The following is a 24,370-nucleotide window of genomic DNA, read 5'->3' as shown; positions in this document are numbered from 1 at the left end:
GACGAAGACGTGCACGCCTGGGCACATTAATGCTTTCGTAGGCAACTGCAAACATTTTTCCACTAATTTACTGACTGGCTTGTCTCACAGTGGGATAAGTATATTAATAGATAAAGCCAATGCTTTTCAAATAATAAACATTTTACTTACTATTTTCCAAGTGTCTCGTTTTCATTTGACTGCCCCTTCTATAATCAAAAATTTCTTTACAACGTGGATAGTATCTTCGGAATCATCTCACACTTTCACACCCCTCAAAGTGATCTCGAAGAAGTAAATCTTGAGTTACAGATTCCAAATTAATTTGTGACGTTTTCAGAGCTACCACATCTCGAAGTCATTTAATTGAGCACACTTTTGAATAGTTTATACCTTCATTTAAATGTACAGGTTAACAATAACACCGACACACGTTCTTAGTTCGCATTGTCAGTGGTAGTTGAGTCGTGTGCCGGGAGCGCTGTGCTGTCGTTGGGACCATAGCGCAGCACGTAAGATGCGTATTTCAAATGGTTCAGATGACTCTAAGCACTATGGGACTTAACATCTGAGGTCATCAGTCCCGTAGACTTGAACCTAACTAACCTAAGGACATCACACACATCCATGCTCGAGGCAGGATTCGAATCAGCGACCGTAGCAGCAGCGCGGTTCCGGACTGAAGCGCCTAGAATCGCTAGGCCACAGCGTTTGGCTGTGCGTATTTAATCGCACCATTATTTCAGTTAATAAACGTGGATTGTTACCGTACATCTGTCTGTTATGATTAACTTATTAGTAATATATTGCCCCAGTAACATTAATCAATCGCTTTTGCGTAACGTGGTACGTGGAATAACACCTCACACTACTCCCCCCCCCGCCCATGAACCATGGACCTTGCCGTTGGTGGGGAGGCTTGCGTGCCTCAGCGATACAGATAGCCGTACCGTAGGTACAACCACAACGGAGGGGTATCTGTTGAGAGGCCAGACAAACGTGTGGTTCCTGAAGAGGGGCAGCAGCCTTTTCAGTAGTTGCAAGGGCAACAGTCTGGATGATTGACTGATCTGGCCTTGTAACAATAACCAAAACGGCCTTGCTGTGCTTGTGCTGGTACTGCGAACGGCTGAAAGCAAGCGGAAACTACGGCCGTAATTTTTCCCGAGGGCATGCAGCTTTACTGTATGATTAAATGATGGCGTCCTCTTGGGTAAAATATTCCGGAGGTAAAATAGTCCCCCATTCGGATCTCCGGGCGGGGACTACTCAAGAGGATGTCGTTATCAGGAGAAAGAAAACTGGCGTTCTACGGATCGGAGCGTGGAATGTCAGATCCCTTAATCGGGCAGGTAGATTAGAAAATTTAAAAAGGGAAATGGATAGGTTAAAGTTAGATATAGTGGGAATTAGTGAAGTTCGGTGGCAGGAGGAACAAGACTTCTCGTCAGATGATTACAGGGCTATAAACACAAAGTCAAATAGGGGTAATGCAGGAGTAGGTTTAATAATGAATAGGAAAATAGGAATGCGGGTAAGCTACTACAAACACCATAGTGAACGCATTATTGTGGCCAAGATAGATACGAAGCCCACACCTACTACAGTAGTACAAGTTCCTATCCCAACTAGCTCTGCAGATGACGAAGAAATTGAAGAAATGTATTATGAAATAAAAGAAATTATTCCGATAGTGAAGGGAGACGTAAATTTAATAGTAATGGGTGACTGGAATTCGAGTGTAGGAAAAGGGAGAGAAGGAAACGTAGTAGGTGAATATGGGTTGGGGCTAAGAAATGAAAGAGGAAGCCGCCTCGTAGAATTTTGCACAGAGCACAACTTAATCATAGCTAACACTTGGTTTAAGAATCATGAAAGAAGGTTGTATACATGGAAGAACCCTGGAGATACTAAAAGGTATCAGATAGATTATATAATGGTAAGACAAAGATTTAGGAACCAGGTTTTTTAATTGTAAGACATTTCCAGGGGCAGATGTGGACTCTGGCCACAATCTATTGGTTTTGAACTGTAGATTAAAACTGAAGAACCTGCAAAAAGGTAGGAATTTAAAGGGATGGGACCTGGATAAACTGACTAAACCAGAGGTTGTACAGAGTTTCAGGGAGAGCATAAGCGAACGATTGACAGGAATGGGGGAAAGAAATACAGTAGAAGAAGAATGGATAGCTTTGAGTGATGAAGTAGTGAAGGCAGCGGAGCATCAAGTAGGTAAAAAGACGAGGGCTTGTAGAAATCCTTGTGTAACAAAAGAAAGAATAAATTTAATTGATGAAAGGAGAAAATATAAAAGTGCAGTAAATGATGCAAGTAAAAAGGAATACAAACGTCTCAAAAATAAGATCGACAGGAAGTGCAAAATAGCTAAGCAGGGATGGCTAGAGGACAAATGTAAGGATGTAGAGGTATATATCACTAGGGGTAAGATAGATACTGCCTACAGGAAAATTAAACAGACCTTTGGAGAAAAGAGAACCACTTGTATGAATATCAAGAGCTCAGATGGAAACCCAGTCCTAAGAAAACAGGGGAAAGCAGAAAGGTGGAAGGAGTATATAGAGTGTCTATACAAGGGTCATGTACTTGAGGACAATATTATGGAAATGGAGGAGGATGTAGATGAAGATGAAATGGGAGGTATGATACTGGGTGAAGAGTTTGACATAGCACTGAAAGACCTAAGTCGAAACGAGGGCCCCAGGAGTAAACATTCCATTAGAACTACTGACAGCCTTGGGAGAGGAAGTCCTCACGAAAGTCTACCATCTGGTGAGCAAGATGTATGAGACAGGCGAAATACCGTCAGAATTCAAGAAGAACATAATAATTCCAATACCAAAGAAAGTAGGTATTGACAGAGGTGAAAATTACCGAACCATCAATTTCATATGCCACAGCTGCAAAATACTAACACGAATTCTTTACAAAAAAACGGAAAAACTAGTAGAAGCTGACCTCGGAGAAAATCAGTTTGAATTCCGTAGAAATATTGGAACACGTGAGGCAATACTGACCTTACGAATTATCTTAGAAGATGGATTAACGAACAGCAAACCTACTTTTCTAGCATTTGTAGACTTAGAGAAAGCTTTTGAGAATGTTGACTGGAATACTCTCTTTCAAATTCTGAAGGTGGCAGGGGTAAAATACAGGGAGCGAAAAGCTATTTAAAATTTGTACAGAAACCAGAAGGCAGTTATAAGAGTCGAGGGACGTGAAAGGGAAGCAGTGGTTGGGAAGGGAGTGAGACAGGGTTGTAGCCTCTCCCCGATGTTATTCAATCTGTGTAGTGAGCATGCAATAAAGGAAACAAAAGAAAAATTCGGAGTAGGTATTAAAATCCATGGAGAAGAAATGAAAACTTTGAGGTTCGCCGATGACATTGTAATTCTGTCAGAGACAGGAAAGCACTTGGAAGAGCAGTTGAACGGAATGGTCAGTGCCTTGACAGGAGGATATAAGATGAACATCAACAAAAGCAAAAAGAGGATAATGGAATGTAGTCTAATTAAGTCTGGTGATGCTGAGGGAATTAGATTAGGATATGAGACACTTAAAGTAGTAAAGGTGTTTTCCTATTTGGGGAGCAAAATAACTGATGATGGTCGAAGTAGAGAGGATATAAAATGTAGACTGGCAATGGCAAGGAAAGCGTTTCTGAAGAAGAGAAATTTGTTAACATCGCGTATAGATTTAAGTGTCAGGAAGACTTTTCTGAAAGTATTTGTATGGAGTGTAGCCATGTATGGAAGTGAAACATGGACGATAAATAGTTTGGACAAGAAGAGAATAGAAGCTTTCGAAATGTGGTGCTACAGAAGAATGCTGAAAATTAGATGGGTAGGTCAGATAACTAATGAGGAGGTACTGAATAGAATTGGGGAGAAGAGGAGTTTGTGGCACAACTTGACTAGAAGAAGGGATGGGTTGGTAGGACACGTTCTGAGGCATCAAGGGATCACCAGTTTAATATTGGAAGGCAGCGTGGAGGGTAAAAATCGTAGAGGGAGACCAAGAGATGAATACACTAAGCAGATTCAGAAGGATGTAGGCTGCAGTACGTACTGGGAGATGAAGAAGCTTGCACAGGATAGAGTAGCATGGATGGCTGCATCAAACCAGTCTCTGAACTGAAGACCACAACAAAAACAAATGCAATATTCAAAAAAATCGTTGAATTTATTCCTGTCTTCTCGCCTTTCCCTTTCTCTTCCCTGCCTTGGCTTTTTTTCCATCTTGCCTTTTTCTTCTGCCCATTTAGTGAGAAAAGTCTGAATACTTTCTAGCTCGACCATTTCAATGTTAATCTATTGGTACGAAGCAAGCTTCAAAAAGTCTTACTCTTAAATCAAGACTGAATACGTATCTCAAATTTCCATATAACACTACTAAATCCATGTACCCTTCTACGACGACACAATAATTATCAAATGTGGCACAATCATGAACCAGCTTTACAGTCACAGTAAACAACATTTATTCCACAGCTACAGCACTATGCGCTTTGGAGGGCGGAACAAAAGATTTTCAGAGACAGGATGAAAATTACCTTCACATTGATAAAACAGGCAGCCAGAAAACACATTTCAATGTACACAGCTCATGCAAAAGCCTCTAATTGAAATTGGTGATGCTCATAAATCGACAGAAAAATTAGATTCATCCAGTTTCAATTCAGCCATTGCACAAAATCATTTACCCTTACTGTATCAGAATATCTGATGACATGGTTAAGCTTAATGAGTTGCTTATTTGTGTTAAAGAATTAGTTGAGCAAAGCAGATGTTATAATCTGCGTCTCTGAACATCATGTAACCACCCTACACATAAGTTAAATGTTACAGGATTCAAGCCAGCCTCGCATTTCTGTAGAGATAATATGGAGACAGAAGGAGTTGCCACATCTGCCAAAAATGTTCTAATTTCAATAATATTGGCGTTAATAAATTTTCCTCAGATCAGCACTTAGAAGCTTATACAACAGAAGTAGTATTTCATAATAAGTTCTTCATAATAGTAAGGATGTACAGAGTACCTTCAGGAAACTTTAACCTCTTCATAAAAAAATCTGGAAGCTATCCTGTCCTATTGTAGGTCGGCGGGCTTACTTTCGTAATAATAAACATTAGTCATACTAGGAAATTGGAATTGTTGTAAATATTGTTCGCCATCTTTTACGAGCGCCTAGCAACTATAGAGAACATATTGACTATAGTTCTCAGTCTGCAAGTCCACATTCTTGTTCAGCTCACTGAAACAAAATGTTTCTATTCTCTATTTGCTCAGGAGGATTAGAACTACGACTATCAATGAAGATTTTGAGCCCTAATTGATACACATATTTGGTAAAGTTTCACACGCACAACACTGTAATATTCATTATGTTCATACTGACAGTAAATCACTCTATCCTAAACAGCACTATGAGCAGTTCAGAGGCGTCCTCTACGGTAAGTTCCTATTAAATTGTCTTTCGCCCTGACTACTGATAATCAAAGTAAATGCTCGTTCCAAAAGTGGAAAATAGTTGTCAGCACTTGCCACACGGATTTGTTAACATTACGGGCGGCACACTAACAGTTACTGTAGTGAAATCTAAGCGATCTAGGACGGTGTACAGTCCTCGCGAGTTCACTTTCTATTATTACTGAAAATAAGAATTTTGTAACAGCCTGTCCTGACGTCACCCGAGGCAGCGCGCAATCCGGCGTTCGACAGACGCGATCTTACAGTGGCTGGGTGCGAAGTGAAACCTAGTCTTGCCTCTCGGGCTGTATTTGTATATGTAGCGCAGCGGACTGCCAAGGGAACACCTGCTGTCGTCCGCCCTATGCACGCTGTAGCACTCTCTAAACGGCCGCTTTCTCGGACACACAGTATTTAATAACAGTGTTATGGATCAATTTAGAATCTTCGTAATTTTTGCATGCATGTAGTTAAGTTGATTAAAATCACAGAAAAACGTTTAGCACGCCTGCATTAAAACTTTGCTTTCTAGAATTTTTAGAACGGAACTGGCAGTAGAACATTACTTCTGAACTACAACTTTAAGAGACCTTGTATTAGTAGTTATTAACATCAAGGTCCTGAAACTTTTTATAGCTGTGTTATTTAGTAGGTTTCATCACTGCTGTAATCAAAACTTCCTAACATTAATATAACAGATACTTAATCTACTACAAATAAAAACGTCTTTGTTCCAGATTTAGTTTTCAGTAAATTACTCGAAAACTATTAGAGCTAGCGTAATGGGGTCACGTACTTATTATTTTTATGTTGAACTGAAGCGTCATACAAATTTTAACATTTCTAAGTCTAATATTTAGCGGCTTCAATTTTTCTTAAAACCGTGGATTCTGGCCAAAATATTGTTTTAATCACATTGAGACTTGTACCAGTTAATTTAGACATACATCTGCACATTATGACCATTTTCTGGCTTCCTAGCTTTATTATTTAGCGCCGCTTTTTTTTCTTAAAACAATGCATTTAGGCAAAATTTTGACCTAATCAATCTGATACTTGACAGTTTAAACATTATTACACTAAAGCATTATTCACAACGTTTGAAAAAGCAACTTTAACTTTTAATTTCATTCTTAATTATGGTGCAATGCTTGCGTGCTACGTACAGACGCGTTAGGTGACGTGGCGCTACTAGCAATGAACTGGGGTAAGTACCGGCACACTCGCTCGCCTCTGTATCAAATGATACAGCGCTTGTTTCGCCACACTATCTCACAGTAAAACACAGGGACACTGTGGTTGCTAGTGACTTTAATGGCGATTTATTGAAAAGCTGTGTCAGTGAATAATTATTGTAATCAGTAACAGTTATTCAATTTAATTACTACTGTCAATTTTGCAACTAGGTTATGTGAATGCTCAGAGACTCTTATTGATAACACCTTTGTAGAAGTATCTAGGGAATAAAGTCATATCACAAAATCAATAGTTAATTGGCTATCTGAACATGATCTGTAGCATCTTATGTTAAATTTTGAAACTTGTCAGGATAAACAATCTATTAAATCTGAGAACGGGGGGGAATAAAACAGTCAAGAATTGAGAAATTGGGAAATTTCTCAGAGGCATGAACTGGATAAATCTTTACAATATTTCTGACTCAGTTGGATAATACAAAGCATTGATTAATAAAGTTACTTCCTCATTTGAAAATTGGTTTCCTTTAAATGTTACTCAAATCAAAGAGAAGTCTAAAAATAGACTGTGGATCACACAAGGAATAAAGATATCATGTGGAACAAAAATGAAACTGTATCTACATCTGGGAACAGTTCTGATGTTATCATTCTAATGCATTATAAAGAGTACTGCGAAATAATGAAGCAAGTAATCCAGAAATTTAAGCAGCTTTGTTATGAGAAAAAAATTATTACATCACGCAACAAGATAAAAACAGTATGGGATATATTGAAGGCAAAGCAGGTGATGCTAGAAAGGAAGAGGAACACATAGCTCAAAAATACAGTACGCATTGTTAATAAGTGCATGTAATATTGCAGACCTCTTAAACAAGTACTTTGTTGCTGTTACTGACAGCTTTGGGTTACCAGGTTCAGTAAACAGTGCAATGGAACATCTGAGACAGTCTCTACAGATAACATCCGTAAAATGGAAATGACACTCACATTTCCCAAAGAAGCAATCTCTATCATAAAATCCTAAAAACCGAAGTATTATAGTGGTTATGATAACATGTCAAAAAAGTTAATCTTTCAGGTCTTCATTCGAGTTGGGTTCTAGCATAACTTATTTCTGTAATCAATCACTTATAGGCAGAATATTACTAGACTGACTAAACTATACTCTTTACAAGAAGGGATAAGGGGATACATCCAAACTATCAACCAATTTCACTTTTTCTGGTTTTTTCCAAAATAATTGTAAAGGTTGTGTTCGAGAGTGTTCTTCAGCACCTGAATGCAAATAATACATTGTTAAAGTCTCAATTTGGGTTCGTTAACGGTTTAGATATAGAAAAGGCTACATACACATACAGTGAGAATGTACTTAATTCATTAGATTACAAATTACAGGCTACTGGCATTTTCTGTGATCTGTCTAAAGCCTTTGACTGTGCGAATCGCAGAATTATCGTAAGTAAATTAGAATAACATGGTGTCACTGGCAGTGCTGCCAGGAAACAAAGTGTGACGTTGCGAAATACCTGTGGAGTAAGCAATCAGTTTTCATCTGATTGGAATTTAATTTATATGGTGTTCCTCAATGTTCCATTTTGGGCCCAATGCTTTTCTTGTGCACATTAATGACCTCTCATCCATTATATTGCCAGATATTAAGTTTACTTGGTTTCGAGATGATACAAACATTGTAATAAATATCAAGTCAAGTACAGATTTAGAAAGGGCTGCTAATCAAATTTTCACTGAAATTAATAAATGGTTCAAAACTAATCCACCGACATTAAACTTTGGAAAGACTCACTATTTGCATTTCAGAAACTGTGAGAGATTTCCTTCCAGCATGTGTATAACATACGAAGATATGCAGATAGAAGAGGTTGGCACTGTTAAATTTCTGGTATTACAAATGGTTCAAATGGATGGCTCTGAGCACTATGCGACTTAACTTCTCAGATCATCAGTCTCCTAGAACTTAGAACTAATTAAACCTAATTAACCTAAGGACATCACACACATCTATGCCCGAGGCAGGATTCGAACCGGCTCCAGACTGCAGCGCCTAGAACCGCACGGCCACACCGGCCGGCTCTGGTATTACAACTCGATAATAAATTCAGTTGGGAAGGGCACTCTACAGAATGCCGAAGCGCCTAAATAAGTCTGTACCTGCAACGCGAATGATGTCAGATGTAAGAGATATAAATATTTAAAAAAATTGTGTACTTCGTTTACTTTCATAGTATTATGTCATACGTGATCATATTCTGGGGTGATTTGTCAAACTGAGAAATAGATTTTAGGGAGTAAAAGCGGGTAATAAGACTCATTTGCCGTGTAAATTCAAGAATATTTTATACACTCCTGGAAATGGAAAAAAGAACACATTGACACCGGTGTGTCAGACCCACCATACTTGCTCCGGACACTGCGAGAGGGCTGTACAGGCAATGATCACACGCACGGCACAGCAGACACACCAGGAACCGCGGTGTTGGCCGTCGAATGGCGCTAGCTGCGCAGCATTTGTGCACCGCCGCCGTCAGTGTCAGCCAGTTTGCCGTGGCATACGGAGCTCCATCGCAGTCTTTAACACTGGTAGCATGCCGCGACAGCGTGGACGTGAACCGTATGTGCAGTTGACGGACTTTGAGCGAGGGCGTATAGTGGGCATGCGGGAGGCCGGGTGGACGTACCGCCGAATTGCTCAACACGTGGGGCGTGAGGTCTCCACAGTACATCGATGTTGTCGCCAGTGGTCGGCGGAAGGTGCACGTGCCCGTCGACCTGGGACCGGACCGCAGCGACGCACGGATGCACGCCAAGACCGTAGGATCCTACGCAGTGCCGTAGGGGACCGCACCGCCACTTCCCAGCAAATTAGGGACACTGTTGCTCCTGGGGTATCGGCGAGGACCATTCGCAACCGTCTCCATGAAGCTGGGCTACGGTCTCGCACACCGTTAGGCCGTCTTCCGCTCACGCCCCAACATCGTGCAGCCCGCCTCCAGTGGTGTCGCGACAGGCGTGAATGGAGGGACGAATGGAGACGTGTCGTCTTCAGCGATGAGAGTCGCTTCTGCCTTGGTGCCAATGATGGTCGTATGCGTGTTTGGCGCCGTGCAGGTGAGCGCCACAATCAGGACTGCATACGACCGAGGCACACAGGGCCAACACCCGGCATCATGGTGTGGGGAGCGATCTCCTACACTGGCCGTACACCACTGGTGATCGTCGAGGGGACACTGAATAGTGCACGGTACATCCAAACCGTCATCGAACCCATCGTTCTACCATTCCTAGATCGGCAAGGGAACTTGCTGTTCCAACAGGACAATGCACGTCCGCATGTATCCCGTGCCACCCAACGTGCTCTAGAAGGTGTAAGTCAACTACCCTGGCCAGCAAGATCTCCGGATCTGTCCCCCATTGAGCATGTTTGGGACTGGATGAAGCGTCGTCTCACGCGGTCTGCACGTCCAGCACGAACGCTGGTCCAACTGAGGCGCCAGGTGGAAATGGCATGGCAAGCCGTTCCACAGGACTACATTCAGCATCTCTACGATCGTCTCCATGGGAGAATAGCAGCCTGCATTGCTGCGAAAGGTGGATATACACTGTACTAGTGCCGACATTGTGCATGCTCTGTTGCCTGTGTCTATGTGCCTGTGGTTCTGTCAGTGTGATCATGTGATGTATCTGACCCCAGGAATGTGTCAATAAAGTTTCCCCTTCCTGGGACAATGAATTCACGGTGTTCTTATTTCAATTTCCAGGAGTGTAGAAACCTGTTCAAGAAACAGTGTTATAACTACTGATTCTCAGAATTTTCATTGTGTAATGAAATTTGTTGCAAGTAATATGGCTCTACTTCCAGTCCATAGTTCAATACATAGTACCAATACTAGAAATAAGAACAAATTACATAAAGACCTCAAATCACTTGCCATGATCAAAAATCGTGTCCAGTATTCAGGAGTGCACAATTTCAGTAAATTTCCATTAAACATTAAAAGCTGGGTTTCAGATAATGCATAATTTAAACAGAGTCTGAAAGACTTTTTGGTAGGCAACTCCTACTTTATAAATGAATATTTTATTATTATTTATTAAAAGTGCATAACTATGTTTAATTCTGGCAGCGTATTAACTCTGTAAATATTCACATATTTTGACAATCTCCTGACAAATGTTCATGGAAGTGAGTGTTCACATGTTCTTTGTTTATTATTTTATACCTTCTGACATGTTCCACACCCACAGACATCTCATTTTGGATTTATGTAACCAAAATTGAATCTAATCTACTCTAATATATATTTTTCTACGCAACCAGGTAACTTCCAATACCAGCAGCATGAAATAAATACATTTTTAAAACTACATTTGCGACCCAGTGAAGCTTTACTTGTTCCAAGCACATTCTCTTCAGTCGAGATATGCTTCAATTTATTTTGCATCATCTCTCTTCGTATTAAAATGCCATTCAATACGGACCTGCCTTCGGTTTTTCTGGTGGCAACAGTACTTTTCACTCGTAATCTCACTCTGTTCATCGAACAACTACTCGTCTCAGTTAAAAGCTGAGCATCCAGGCCTGCATCTGAGCTTAGTAAACACTCGTAACTAAACCAAGTGAGCCATACTGCCACACTTGAAGGAGCTTTAACTGCGTGCAATCGCAGATATAATTGTTTCCAAAGTACCACAGCGGTGCAGAGGACGTCTACACGTACAGTTTCATACAAAACATTTGTGATCGATCAACTACCACAAATGGACCTACAAAGACAACCTAAGTTACAGCGCATGCGCGGTGTGCGAGATCTTCAGAATTCTCTCGCTCTCTCAGTGGAAAGTATTGGTCTTGGAGACAGAATGAATGTGACCTTTATAGCAAATTTTACAGGTCACGTTTTCGTTACAGATCACCGTTTTAGAATTATTCGAGAAAAACATACGAATGTGGCCTTCAAATGCGTACCCAATCCGACGTTCACGCTCCATCGGTCAGGATTTTCGGTATGTTGTTCTAGGCACTTCCTACTATCACAATATCACTGTACAACAATTTGTCACTACACGAGTTATTGCCTATATTCGACCTTTTTTACTCATTGATTGGGCTGTTATTGCGCCATCACCTTAGTCGTACACTTACAAATTGTAAAATTGACTTTAGTGTAAAATTACCTCGTAACTGTATTGATATTAACAGCATAAAATTGACAAGTTGTTTTGTTTGTCTGGACTTCACACTGCGAAACCATTGTGTCTGTAGGCGTTAAATTGAGATCGAAATGTAAACGTAATGAGCTTACGCATAACGTTTTCTGTCAATAGTCTCACGGGAAAGATTAAATTAATAATGGTAACGAAGCAACCGACGAAGCCGGTGGCGTAATAGCCCAATGAAGACCAAAAATCGTCAATTATGGGAAATAATTCGTCTAGTCACAAACTTTAGTGCAGTGGTAGAATGATAGGAGGGAGGACCATGACCAGGAAAATTCTTGACTAATGAGGGTTAAAGTAGGGATGAGAGTACGTTTTAAAGGCACTATACCCAGTACACAAAACTAGCAACTTCCGCTCGCCAAACGAAGGGACCAAGCTAATATCTTACATTTTACAGGTTACTGGTGATGCATACTGAGTAATCAAAGTCTTTGCATCAAACTTCTTGGTGTGACAGGTTACGTAATGAGGAACAACTTTCGTGAGAGTTAAAATGTTCGCTGACTCTTCCCAGTAACGCCAAGTGTCTTATCATATCACTGACTACGCCCGTGCGACGCAGTAGACCTTAGGCACTCTGCGACCTATCTATACAATGAGTAGTGTTTATAATCCAGACGCCTGCTCCACCTGAAACAGTATAGGCCGTAAAATCACTGTATCAGTTTACTGGGGTAAGCAGTATGCAGATGCAGCAGACCTGTTTAGTTGATCCTGCTATTTCGCAGACATCTCGTCGTCCCAAGGCAGACGAATGACTGTCTGCGGAAAGCGTAAGCAAATATTTGTGTCTATCAGAAGCTGTTCCCCATGAGGTGATGGATCATGCCTAGACGTTTAATGCAAGGACATCGAAACACTCTGTGTATTTAAGCCCGAACTTAACAAATTCTGCCGTATTATTGTAGCTGTTCGCCTACGACAACCGTTAGTACGTTAATTTTACTTCTCTGATAAATATAATTATAGGAGACTGTGTGGACTTCAGTATTAATTGCATTTGTTAAATCATATCAAATGCAATTTGAATTGAAATCCGGTGACATAAGAAAGTAAGTCACTGTTAAAAAACAAAGTTTTCGAAAATCCTTATTCCAACATATCATTTGCACGTGGTATAGTTTAACTCTGTGGAACGAGTTGAAATTGTTTTGAGCACACTGCAGTTATTGTTGTAGACGAAAGAGACATAATTCTTATATTAGAACAAATAAGCCCTCGGTCACAAATATTAAGTCAAAATTGACCTGGTTTCGACGCTACTATGAGCGTCGTCTTCAGAATTAAACTAACTGTTCTAAAACATATTAGGTACATAATAAATTAATAAAATTAAAGTTTGTCCTGACTGGAAAGAGATGCAGCACTTACAAGTCACATTTAAAAAAATCTAAACCGGAAAGGCGACGTCATGAATAGTTGTAAATAAGATGGCGAGCCGCTAAGGGCTGCTCGTACTTGAGTGAACAAGGGCTGCAACAAGACTGAGGTTCCCACGTTAGAAAGTGTGGGCAAGTAAACGTGGTGTTGCTACAAGCGCCATCTAGTAGCCGCAGAAACAACTAGGCTACTGTACATTCAAACTTAGACACATGAAATTGTGATGCAGTTGATTCAGACATAACGTAAGCTCTAATAATAATAGGATGAAGTTATATATTTATCTGCTTTAAACAGAGATACATTTTGTAACGTAAGAAACGTCAGTTATGACATTCAAGAAAACGGCAAAGATGTAACAGAAAAACAACATTTCGGTAAACTGCATGAGGAAATCTGAATCAAAGATCAAGCAAAGGCTTTATACAGTCGAAAAAGTTTTTATTTCGCAGCTGCAGCTGTTCGTTGAGAATGAGGCCATCATGACGAGAGAGATGTTTGAAAATCTCCGATTCCTCTAAAACATTTAACCTACGCCCCTTCTTTTCGGTATGCAGAATATTGCTATCGCCTATGGCTTTAGGCACGTGTCCAGTAATTAAGAGATGATCGGCAAAGGATGAATTTGGGGGACTGCTGCCTTTCTTTCTCAAAAGATGTTCTTTATATCTGATGGTGAAAGCACGTCCAGTTTGTCCTATATAATAGGAGGAGCAGGTATCACAGATGATCTTATAAACGCCAGAACTTTCTGTAGGGGAGCGAATGGATTTCAAATTATGAATGAAGTGTCTCTTCAAATTATTATTAGTAGAGAAGGCAACATACTTGTAAGTAGTGCATCTCTTTCCAGTCAGTACAAACTTTAATTTTATTAATGTATTATATACCTAATATGTTTTAGAACAGTTAGTTTAATTCTGAAGACGACGCTCATAGTAGCGTCGAAACCAGGTCAATTTTGACTTAATATTTGTGACCGAGGGCTTATTTGTTACAATATAATTCTGACACGGTCACTGAACCTTAGCAGCTATGTTCAAAGATATAATTCTCTTATATTAAAGTCTTTAGTAGTGAGACTGAGGGGTTGAGTTGCTGTGATATTAGATAATATTCAGTTCTGTTTCTCCTTTCATTTAAAAAACAAAATTGATACACTCCTGAAAATTGAAATAAGAACACCGTGAATTCATTGTCCCAGGAAGGGGAAACTTTATTGACACATTCCTGGGGTCAGATACATCACATGATCACACTGACAGAACCACAGGCACATAGACACAGGCAACAGAGCATGCACAATGTCGGCACTAGTACAGTGTATATCCACCTTTCGCAGCAATGCAGGCTGCTATTCTCCCATGGAGACGATCGTAGAGATGCTGGATGTAGTCCTGTGGAACGGCTTGCCATGCCATTTCCACCTGGCGCCTCAGTTGGACCAGCGTTCGTGCTGGACGTGCAGACCGCGTGAGACGACGCTTCATCCAGTCCCAAACATGCTCAATGGGGGACAGATCCGGAGATCTTGCTGGCCAGGGTAGTTGACTTACACCTTCTAGAGCACGTTGGGTGGCACGGGATACATGCGGACGTGCATTGTCCTGTTGGAACAGCAAGTTCCCTTGCCGGTCTAGGAATGGTAGAACGATGGGTTCGATGACGGTTTGGATGTACCATGCACTATTCAGTGTCCCCTCGAAGATCACCAGTGGTGTACGGCCAGCGTAGGAGATCGCTCCCCACACCATGATGCCGGGTGTTGGCCCTGTGTGCCTCGGTCGTATGCAGTCCTGATTGTGGCGCTCACCTGCACGGCGCCAAACACGCATACGACCATCATTGGCACCAAGGCAGAAGCGACTCTCATCGCTGAAGACGACACGTCTCCATTCGTCCCTCCATTCACGCCTGTCGCGACACCACTGGAGGCGGGCTGCACGATGTTGGGGCGTGAGCGGAACACGGCCTAACGGTGTGCGGGACCGTAGCCCAGCTTCATGGAGACGGTTGCGAATGGTCCTCGCCGATACCCCAGGAGCAACAGTGTCCCTAATTTGCTGGGAAGTGGCGGTGCGGTCCCCTACGGCACTGCGTAGGATCCTACAGTCTTGGCGTGCATCCGTGCGTCGCTGCGGTCCGGTCCCAGGTCGACGGGCACGTGCACCTTCCGCCGACCACTGGCGACAACATCGATGTACTGTGGAGACCTCACGCCCCACGTGTTGAGCAATTCGGCGGTACGTCCACCCGGCCTCCCGCATGCCCACTATACGCCCTCGCTCAAAGTCCGTCAGCTGCACATACGGTTCACGTCCAAGCTGTCGCGGCATGCTACCAGTGTTAAAGACTGCGATGGAGCTCCGTATGCCACGGCAAACTGCCTGACACTGACGGCGGCGGTGCACAAATGCTGCGCAGCTAGCGCCATTCGACGGCCAACACCGCGGTTCCTGGTGTGTCCGGTGTGCCGTGCGTGTGATCATTGCTTGTACAGCCCTCTCGCAGTGTCCGGAGCAAGTATGGTGGGTCTGACACACCGGTGTCAATGTGTTCCTTTTTTCCATTTCCAGGAGTGTATTTTTCTCTTCAACAACAAACACGCGTATATTATCCCACAGTTATTAAAATTCACGATTGGCGAGTTGACGAGAAAACTATGTTAAATGACACAAATATTTGAAAAAGAGAAAGGAAATTTATGTTTCAGCTCCTTAAGGCCATATTTAATAACAAGGGTGCACACTTGATCTTACATGGTAATTGTGTTGTGGAGAATTGTCTCTTTCGTAAGAACATAACTGCAACCGCAAAAGCTCAATACCTGTCCGAGATACTAAACACTTTAAAGAGTGAAAATAAGTGGAGTGGGAAAAGTGGGTTGGTGATAGTACAGACTGTTGTAGCTGGATGTCCGGCTGCTTTTGTTGGTTGCCATTCCAAACAATGTTCTAGATTCAGTGAAGATGCACTGAGTCTTTCAAAGAGAAGTACGCACAGCAAACTATTGGAGCCCTCCGCTGAATCTAGTCTTGTCGGTCGAATATTGTATGCTACATAAAAGGAAATTTGGCCAGTTATGAGCAAAATCTGTCAAAACATTGTACGGGGGTATAGGAACCGAACACACGTATTTATTTTACTACTGCTAGTGGGTCTCTTGTGGCAGTACTATCTCCCGTATGTTACGGTTACGTCAGCAAATGTGCATGTCTTTTGAAGAAGAAATAAAACCGAGTCTGCTGAATACTTTGTGTACACGGAATAGTTCGTTAACGTACCATATTCGTAGGACATCTCTGAAAAATCACATGTGTTGGATTCTTCTTACCCAAAGAATGCAGTTTCCACATTTTGAAATTAACGAGAATATTTCAGATTAAAAAAACATCACAACTCCAGAACAAAATTATGAAGATAATATATAAGACTGATTACCGCTGTTGCAAAAGTTGGTAATATTCTAAGACGTTGGTTGATTTGCCACACGATATAAAGTCTGTTGTACATCACCCATCACATTTTATTAGATGGCCGGAAATATTCCTCAAGCAGGGGCGAAGTAGGCTGAGGCAACCCAGGCGCTGGACAGAACCACCGAGTTTAAGGGGTCCCTTGCACCTTACTGAAACAGGAAAAACAAGGAGTAATTAAAATACAAAGAATCACTCACATCAATTAGCCTAGTGAAGTATTGGTCTGTGTTAATAGAAACATCGCTGGTTTTTGAAGTCCTTCTGAGACAGATATACGTATCATTTACCTCATTTTCTCAAGCCAAAATTATGTTGCATTTGGACTTGCACAGCAGTTATTAAGACCTATAGAACGGAACGCAGAAAATCCATAACAACACACACAATAATAAATGCAAGTTCAAACCCCCACAGAATCACAAACAAGCTGCGGTCAGATACATGCCAAACAAACGCAATCACATTCAACTATACGCTTCTCATTACCGCTACAAAGATGATAACATTATAAAAAGACACATTAGCAGATAAACGTAACAGAAAAATAACGACATAAATAATAAAACAAACAAACCAAATCACATCAACACATACAAACACCATCATCACAAGAAAGTGGCGTACAATGACCTACCACAATAAACTCACATACAAAATAGGTAATATATTCAAAAGACGTTGCCTAAAAAAGAAATAAGTAATTACAGAAACACATTCTTGAACTGAAGACAAAACCAGACAGATACCAACAATTTGATATCTATCAGCTCAGTTCCAGGGACCGTGAAAGAATCTACATTGTGATGACTGGCAGGACATTTAGCACAAGGTGTAAAAAATACATCAGCCGCGCGGGACAGGCCGAGTCCTCCCTCGGGCATGTGTGTGTGTGTGTTTGTCCTTATTATAATTTAGGTTAAGTAGTGTGTAAGCTTAGGAACTGATGGCCTTAGCAGTTAAGTCCCATAAAATTTCACTCACATTTGATTTTGAAAGAATACATCAGAGCATGGAAATACGTTAGAAACCACTCAATATTTACAGATCACCATGAACAGGAACACCACAATACAAACACAATAGTGAAAGGTATTAACATTGAAGAGTCGGCAGAATTGACAACACTGTTTTTAGAGGAGACCGAAATGCACGCTATAAGCTCACGCAGGCGGGCGTGAGGTCTGAAACAGGATACGTAATGAATGCTATAAAGAAAAGTCCGTAGCTTCTGGAATACTTAACTTTAATCCACATTTGTAGAACATCGCTCTTGATGATACATTAAACATTAATAGAATTTCAATATCTATACTGGTAAGGGCGCCTTGCTAGGTCGTAGCAAATGTAGCTGAAGGCTATGCCCACTATCGTCTCGGAAAATAGAGCGTAATTCTCAGTGAACCATGGCTAGCAACGTCGGCTGTACAACTGGGGCGAATGCTAGTACGTCTCTCGAGACCTGCCGTGTGGTGGCGCTCGGTCTGCAATTACAGACAGTGGCGATACGCGGGTCCGTCGTATACTAGCGGACCGCGGCCGATTTAAAAACTACTACCTAGCAAGTGTGGTGTCTGGCGGTGACACCACATTCCTCCCCCGCAAATCGGCGAACGGTTGTGTTATAAGGCTTCCTCCCGCCGTGGGGAGGACCCCATGTTGACGTATGCGACGAGGTGGGGAGCCTAACAACAGGCGAGGCTGTGCCACCCGCACCCGGCCATTCGGTCCGAGGGGAGCTAGGAAACGCCTGAAAACCTAGTCCAGGGTGCACGCCAACATGAGGTGTACGCGCCCGTAGATAGTCAGGAGGGGCCGAAGGGTCGACCTCCATTGAGTCGAAGCACCCGACTGGCGAAGACGACAGCTGTTCCGGAGCGGGCAAGAGTTCCATGGCGGAGGACATCTGGTCACGGGAAGCGATCGGCGGCGCGTGACTCAGAAAGGCGCCGTATTCAATTGCAGACCGAGCGCCACCACACGGCAGGTCTCGAGAGACGTACTAGCACTCGCCCCAGTTGTACAGCCGACGTTGCTAGCCATGGTTCACTGAGAATTACGCTCTCATTTGCCGATACGATAGTGGGCATAGCCTTCAGCTACATTTGCTACGACCTAGCAAGGCGCCCTCTCCAGTATACATATTGAAATTCTATTAATGTTTAATGTATCATCAAGAGCGATGTTCTACAAATGTGGATTAAAGTTAAGTATTCCAGAAGCTACGTACTTTTCTTTATAGCATTCATTACGTATCCTGTTTCAGACCTCACGCCCGCCTGCGTGAGCTTATAGCGTGCATTTCGGTCTCCTCTAAAAACAGTGTTGGCAATTCTGCCGACACTTCATATTGGCGACGAGGCTTAAAAGAGGATTTCGCGTTCGTATTGCACTCATTTACTTGTATCATGGCTTCGCCACAATCTACAGATGTACTGTCCGAATTTTATCGCTTGCAGAATCAGCAGACGCAGGCCTTATTGGATGCCCTTGGACAGCTCGTCCAGGGTCAACGTGCACTGCAAACCGATGCGGCCGCCGCCGCTCCACCGCTACTGCAGCCACAACCCGCAGTTGTACCCCAGTTTCGTCCGTTTCAAGCAGAAGTGGAAACATGGACGGTGTGGTCACGCCAATTTGGATTCCGTCTCGCCGCCTACAGAATTCAAGGTAACGAGCGGCAGCCTCATCTCCTTTCTTGTGTCGGTGTGTCCACCTACCGTGTGATAGTGAAATTGTTTCCCCGACGCGACGTAGCAACTCTGTCCTACGACGAAATTTTGTCTGCTTTAGATGCCTATTTCAAAGAATCAGTCAATGTAGTTGCCAAAAGGTATACGTTCTTTCGTACCAAACGTACGGCCAGTCAGACTAATCGGGAGTGGGTTGCAACACTGCAAGGCCTTACTAGGGATTGTGCTTTTGAATGTGAATGTGGACTCCCTTATTGCGATACTATGTTGCGTGATGCAATTGCACAGAACGTTTCTGATGTTCGCATAAGGGAACAGATTTTGAAACTAGTCAATCCCTCCCTTCAACAAGTGATAGACATATTGGATAGGCAAGACACACTTGACTTTGCTCAGGAATCATTTGAAACTTCGCCAGCTGTGTGTCACGTTAACCGGCCCGCCGGGCGAGCTGCACGGAACTGTCAACAGCCCTCGCGCATGTCCGTGCATCCACGTGTGCCGCGCAAGCACGCAAATGCAGTGATAAAATCATGCCCGCGGTGTGCTATTAGACATTCGCGTGAGAATTGCCCGTCACGCCAGACTGCTTGAGTTTAACACGTGCATTTCGGCCTTCTCTAGCTATACAATAAACATGAGCAAGATTAGTTAAGTTTCAAGTTAAGTTGTTTATATACATAACAAAACAAAAATTAAAAAGTTACTCAATGTTCTGAAAAATATTGGTAACGAAACATTATTTCAAAGCTTTTAAAAATAACGTAATGAGAAAAAAACATTTTTTCTTTAGCATTCCTCACTCTCGCTCTACCTCTCCCCCCTTTCATTTCAACTCTTGCTCCTCACCCGTTTTCCTCCAACTTACTCGTTCCACTGACTTGGATTCGCTGTTCACGCATCTTGGCCCTCCTCTCCCGGCTCTCTCCCATCTTCTCACCATTTAGAAATCCAACTCCATCACTACTCCTTCGTTTCTCTTTCACAGGAAATAAATGCATAGTAACATAATTAAACGACATAACTTACATACGACGAATCGCAGAAAAAGAGAACATTTTTAGATGGAAGGAAAAACTAGCGGTAAAGTTGTTAACCTTCTACAATCCACACGTGACATATTTAGCCAGAAATATGCAATCAGTAGTGGAGTACATCATGTTGTGCTTCACATCAAGAAATGCATACTATTGCAAGGCAATGTGGGACTAGGCCAGAATAGGCACTGCCAAGTGAAGGAATACTCCTTTCAGAGTATGCTAATGCAACAGCTCTATAATTAACAATCATTTAAAACCGCTATCTCGACGGAATATCCGTACCCAAAGAATGGAAAGTCGCACAGGTCTCACCAATATTCAAAAAAGGCAGCAGGAGTAATCCACGCCGGCCGCGGTGGTCTCGCGGTTCTAGGCGCACAGTCCAGAACCGCGCGACTGCTACGGTCGCAGGTTCGAATCCTGCCTCGGGCATGGATGTGTGTGATGTCCTTAGGTTAGTTAGGTTTAAGTAGTTCTAAGTTCTAGGGGACTGATGACCACAGCTGTTAAGTCCCATAGTGCTCAGAGCCATTTTTGAGTAATCCACTGAATTACGGTTCCAAATCATTAAAGTCGATATGCAGCGGGGCTTTGGAACTTATATTGTGTTCGAACGTTACGAATTACCTCGAAGAGAATGGTCTATTGCACACAATCAACATGGATTTAGAAAATATCGTTATTGTGAAACACAACTAACTCTTTACTCACACGAAGTGTTGAATGTTACTGCCAAGTGATTTCAAATTTATTTCGTATTTCTAGATTTCCAGAAGGCTTCTGGCACACGGGCGGCTTGTAGTGAAATTGCGTGCTTATGGAATAACGTCTCAGTTATGTGACTGGATTCGTGATTTCCTGTCAGAGAGGTCACACTTCGTAGTAACTGACGCAAAGTCATCGAGTAAAACAGAAATGAGTTCTAGCATTCCGAAAGGTAGTGTTATAGGCCCTCTGCTGTTTCTTATCTATATAAACTATATAGGAGACAATCTCAGTAGCCATCTTAGATTTTTTGCAGATGATGCTGTCGATTATAGCCTAGTAAACTCGTCAGAAGATCAAAGCCAAATGCAAAACTATATAGGCAAGTTATCTGTGTGGTGCAAAAGTTTGCAATTGAGCTTAGATAATGAAAAGTGTGAGGTCATCGACATAAGTGCCAAAAGGAATCCGCTTAACTTCGGTTACACGATAAATCAATCAAACCTAAAGGCCGTAAATTCAGCTAAACGTCTAGGAAAGACAATTATGAACAACTTAAATTGGAAAGAATATATAGATAATGTCGTGGGGGAGGCAAACCAAAGACTGCGTTTTATTAACAGAACACTTAGAAAATGTAACAGATTTACTACAGACACTGCCTACACTACGCTTGTCCGTCCTTTTTTGCACTGCTGCTGCGAAATCTAGGACCCATACCAGACAGGATTCAATCAGTATATCCAGAAAGTTCAAAGAAGAGCACCATTTTTTGTATAATTCAGAAATATGGGAGACAGTGTCACGGACATGATACAAGATTTTGGGTGGACATAATTAAAACAAAAGCGTTTTTCGTTGAGGTGGAATGTTCTCACGAAATTTCAGTCACCAGCTTTCTCCTCCGAATGCGAAAATATTTTGTTAACTCTGACCTGCATAGGGAGAAACGATCATCATCTTAAAATTAGGGGAATCAGATCTCGCACTGAAAGAAATTGGTGTTCATTTTTTACGCGCGCTCTGCGACATTGGAATAATAGAGAATTATTGTGAAGGCGGTTCGACGAAGCCTCTGCTGGGCACTTAAATGTGATTTGCAGAGTATCCATGTAGATATCGAAAATGGTGCAAGCAGGCGGCGCTTTCTCGTATAAGCGAGAACTAGGCATGAAATACCACAAGTAAAATCAATAAATTTTCTAGGGAATCGTTTTTTTATCTGAAAAACAAGAGAAATTGTAAATAACTTCCATTACATACCACTGATGATGTTTTATTTACATAAATGAAACGCGTTTGGTGACAAAGACGTATTTAAAATACTTTCAGTAATTATTAAGCAATTACGGCCAAACTGGTAAACAAACGAAGAAAGGAAGGGACTAGATGTGAGCAAATGTTGAGACCGAATCAATGACGAAATTGAGGATATCAAGATATATTTGTGAAATTTAGATAGGAAGGAAATACAGAACATACCTAACGTGACTAAAGAATACAATACATTGTTTAAAATAGATTTCAAAAGAAACATCCTAAAAATTAACGCCTGTAGTTTAAATGCTACTGAATCCGCAGAAATAAATAGAATAGCCAAATAGCGCTAAATAAGCACAAATCGCACTAAATAAGCACCAAGAAACTGGAAAGATCACAGGGTGAAATCACTTTTCACTTTCAAATCTAACTAAGTAAAACCATAAGCCAACGGCCTTGCCGCAGTGGTAACACCGGTTCCCGTCAGATCACCGAAGTTAAGCGCTGTCGGGCTGGGCTAGCGCTTGGGTGGGTGACCGTCCTGTCTGCCGAGCGCTGTTGGCAAGCGGGGTGCACTCAGCCCTTGTGAGGCACACTGAGGAGCTACTTGATTGAGAAGTAGCGTCTCCGATCTCGGAAACTGACATACGGCCGGGAGAGCGGTGTGTTGACCACATGCCCTTCCATATCCGCATCCAGTGACGACTGTGGGCTCAGGATGACACGGAAGCCGGTCGGTGCCATTGGGGCTTCATGGCCTGTTCTGGAGGAGAACCATCATATAATCTAAGTATAGGTATTTTACTGTCGACTACGGGGTGACTGGAAGCGGAGCACACGGCCGTGAACCACGGACCTTGCCGAGAGGGATACTGCGAACTGCTGAAAGCAAAGTGAATCTACAGCCGTTATTTTTCCCAATGGCATTCAGATCTCTGTATGGTAAATAGTGTTGGCATCTTCTTGGACAAAATATTCCGGTAGGAAGATAGGGACGGAGACAGCATCAGAAAGTAGAAAACTGGCATTCTACGGGTCTGAGCGTGGACTGTTACATATCTTAATCAGGCAGGCATGTTAGAATGTTTAAAAGGGAAATGGGTAGGTTAAAGTTAGATAGAATGGCAATAAGTGAAGTTCGATTGCAGAAATAACAGGACTTCTGTTCAGGTGAGCACAGGTTCATAAAAACAAAATCAAACAGGGCTAATACGGGAATAGCTTTAATAATAAATAATAAAACAGAAATGCTGGTAAGCTTCTATGAAGAGCACAATGGTACAGTGAAAATGTTATCGTAGCAAAGACAGATACGAAGTCGACAACCACCATCGAAACAAGTTTAGATGCCAGCTAGCGTATCAGGTGATAAAGCGATTGGAAGAATGTATGATGAGATAAAAGAACTTACTCAGATACTTAACAGATGGAAAATTTAGTTGTGACAAGGGACTGGAATTGAAATGTTCAAATGCGTGTGAAATCTTATGGGACTTAACTGCTATGGTCGTCAGTCCCTAAGCTTACACACTACTTAACCTAAATTATCCTAAGGATGTGTGATCCATGCCCGAGGGAGGACTCGAACCTCCGCACAGTCCAGACTGGAATTCAATAGTTGGAAAAGGAAGACAAGGTAAGGTAGTCGGAAACTATAAACTGGGGGAAAGGTATGAAAATGGAAGCAGCCCGCCTCAATTTTACGCAGAGCGAGATTTATTCATCGCAAACAGTTGGTTTAAGAATCATAAAGATGGTTGTGAACATGGAAGAGTCCTAAAGTCACTAGGAGGTTTCCGATTGAAAATACACACATCAAAAAAAGTTTCGCATCACCTCGGTTCCGAAAGTTCCGGAAACTGTACACAAAATTGGAATAGAGATCAACATAAACATCATTTCCGCCCTTTTTG

At 42.1% G+C, this 24,370-nt stretch overlaps 1 protein-coding gene and 1 pseudogene across 1 annotated transcript in view; one reads left to right on the top strand and one right to left on the bottom strand.

Annotated features, from left to right (window-relative positions):
- Positions 1 to 24,370, bottom strand: part of LOC126191405 (uncharacterized protein K02A2.6-like) — a 314,219-nt gene that overhangs the window by 123,019 nt on the left and 166,830 nt on the right. The window lies entirely within an intron of this gene.
- On the top strand, positions 22,904 to 23,021 carry LOC126089658 (5S ribosomal RNA; annotated as a pseudogene).

This window comes from Schistocerca cancellata, chromosome 6 (genome assembly GCF_023864275.1).
Source record: "Schistocerca cancellata isolate TAMUIC-IGC-003103 chromosome 6, iqSchCanc2.1, whole genome shotgun sequence".
Taxonomy (NCBI): Eukaryota; Metazoa; Arthropoda; class Insecta; order Orthoptera; family Acrididae; genus Schistocerca; species Schistocerca cancellata.
Note: the sequence above shows the minus strand (reverse complement) of the source record. Positions and strands in the feature narration are given on the sequence as shown.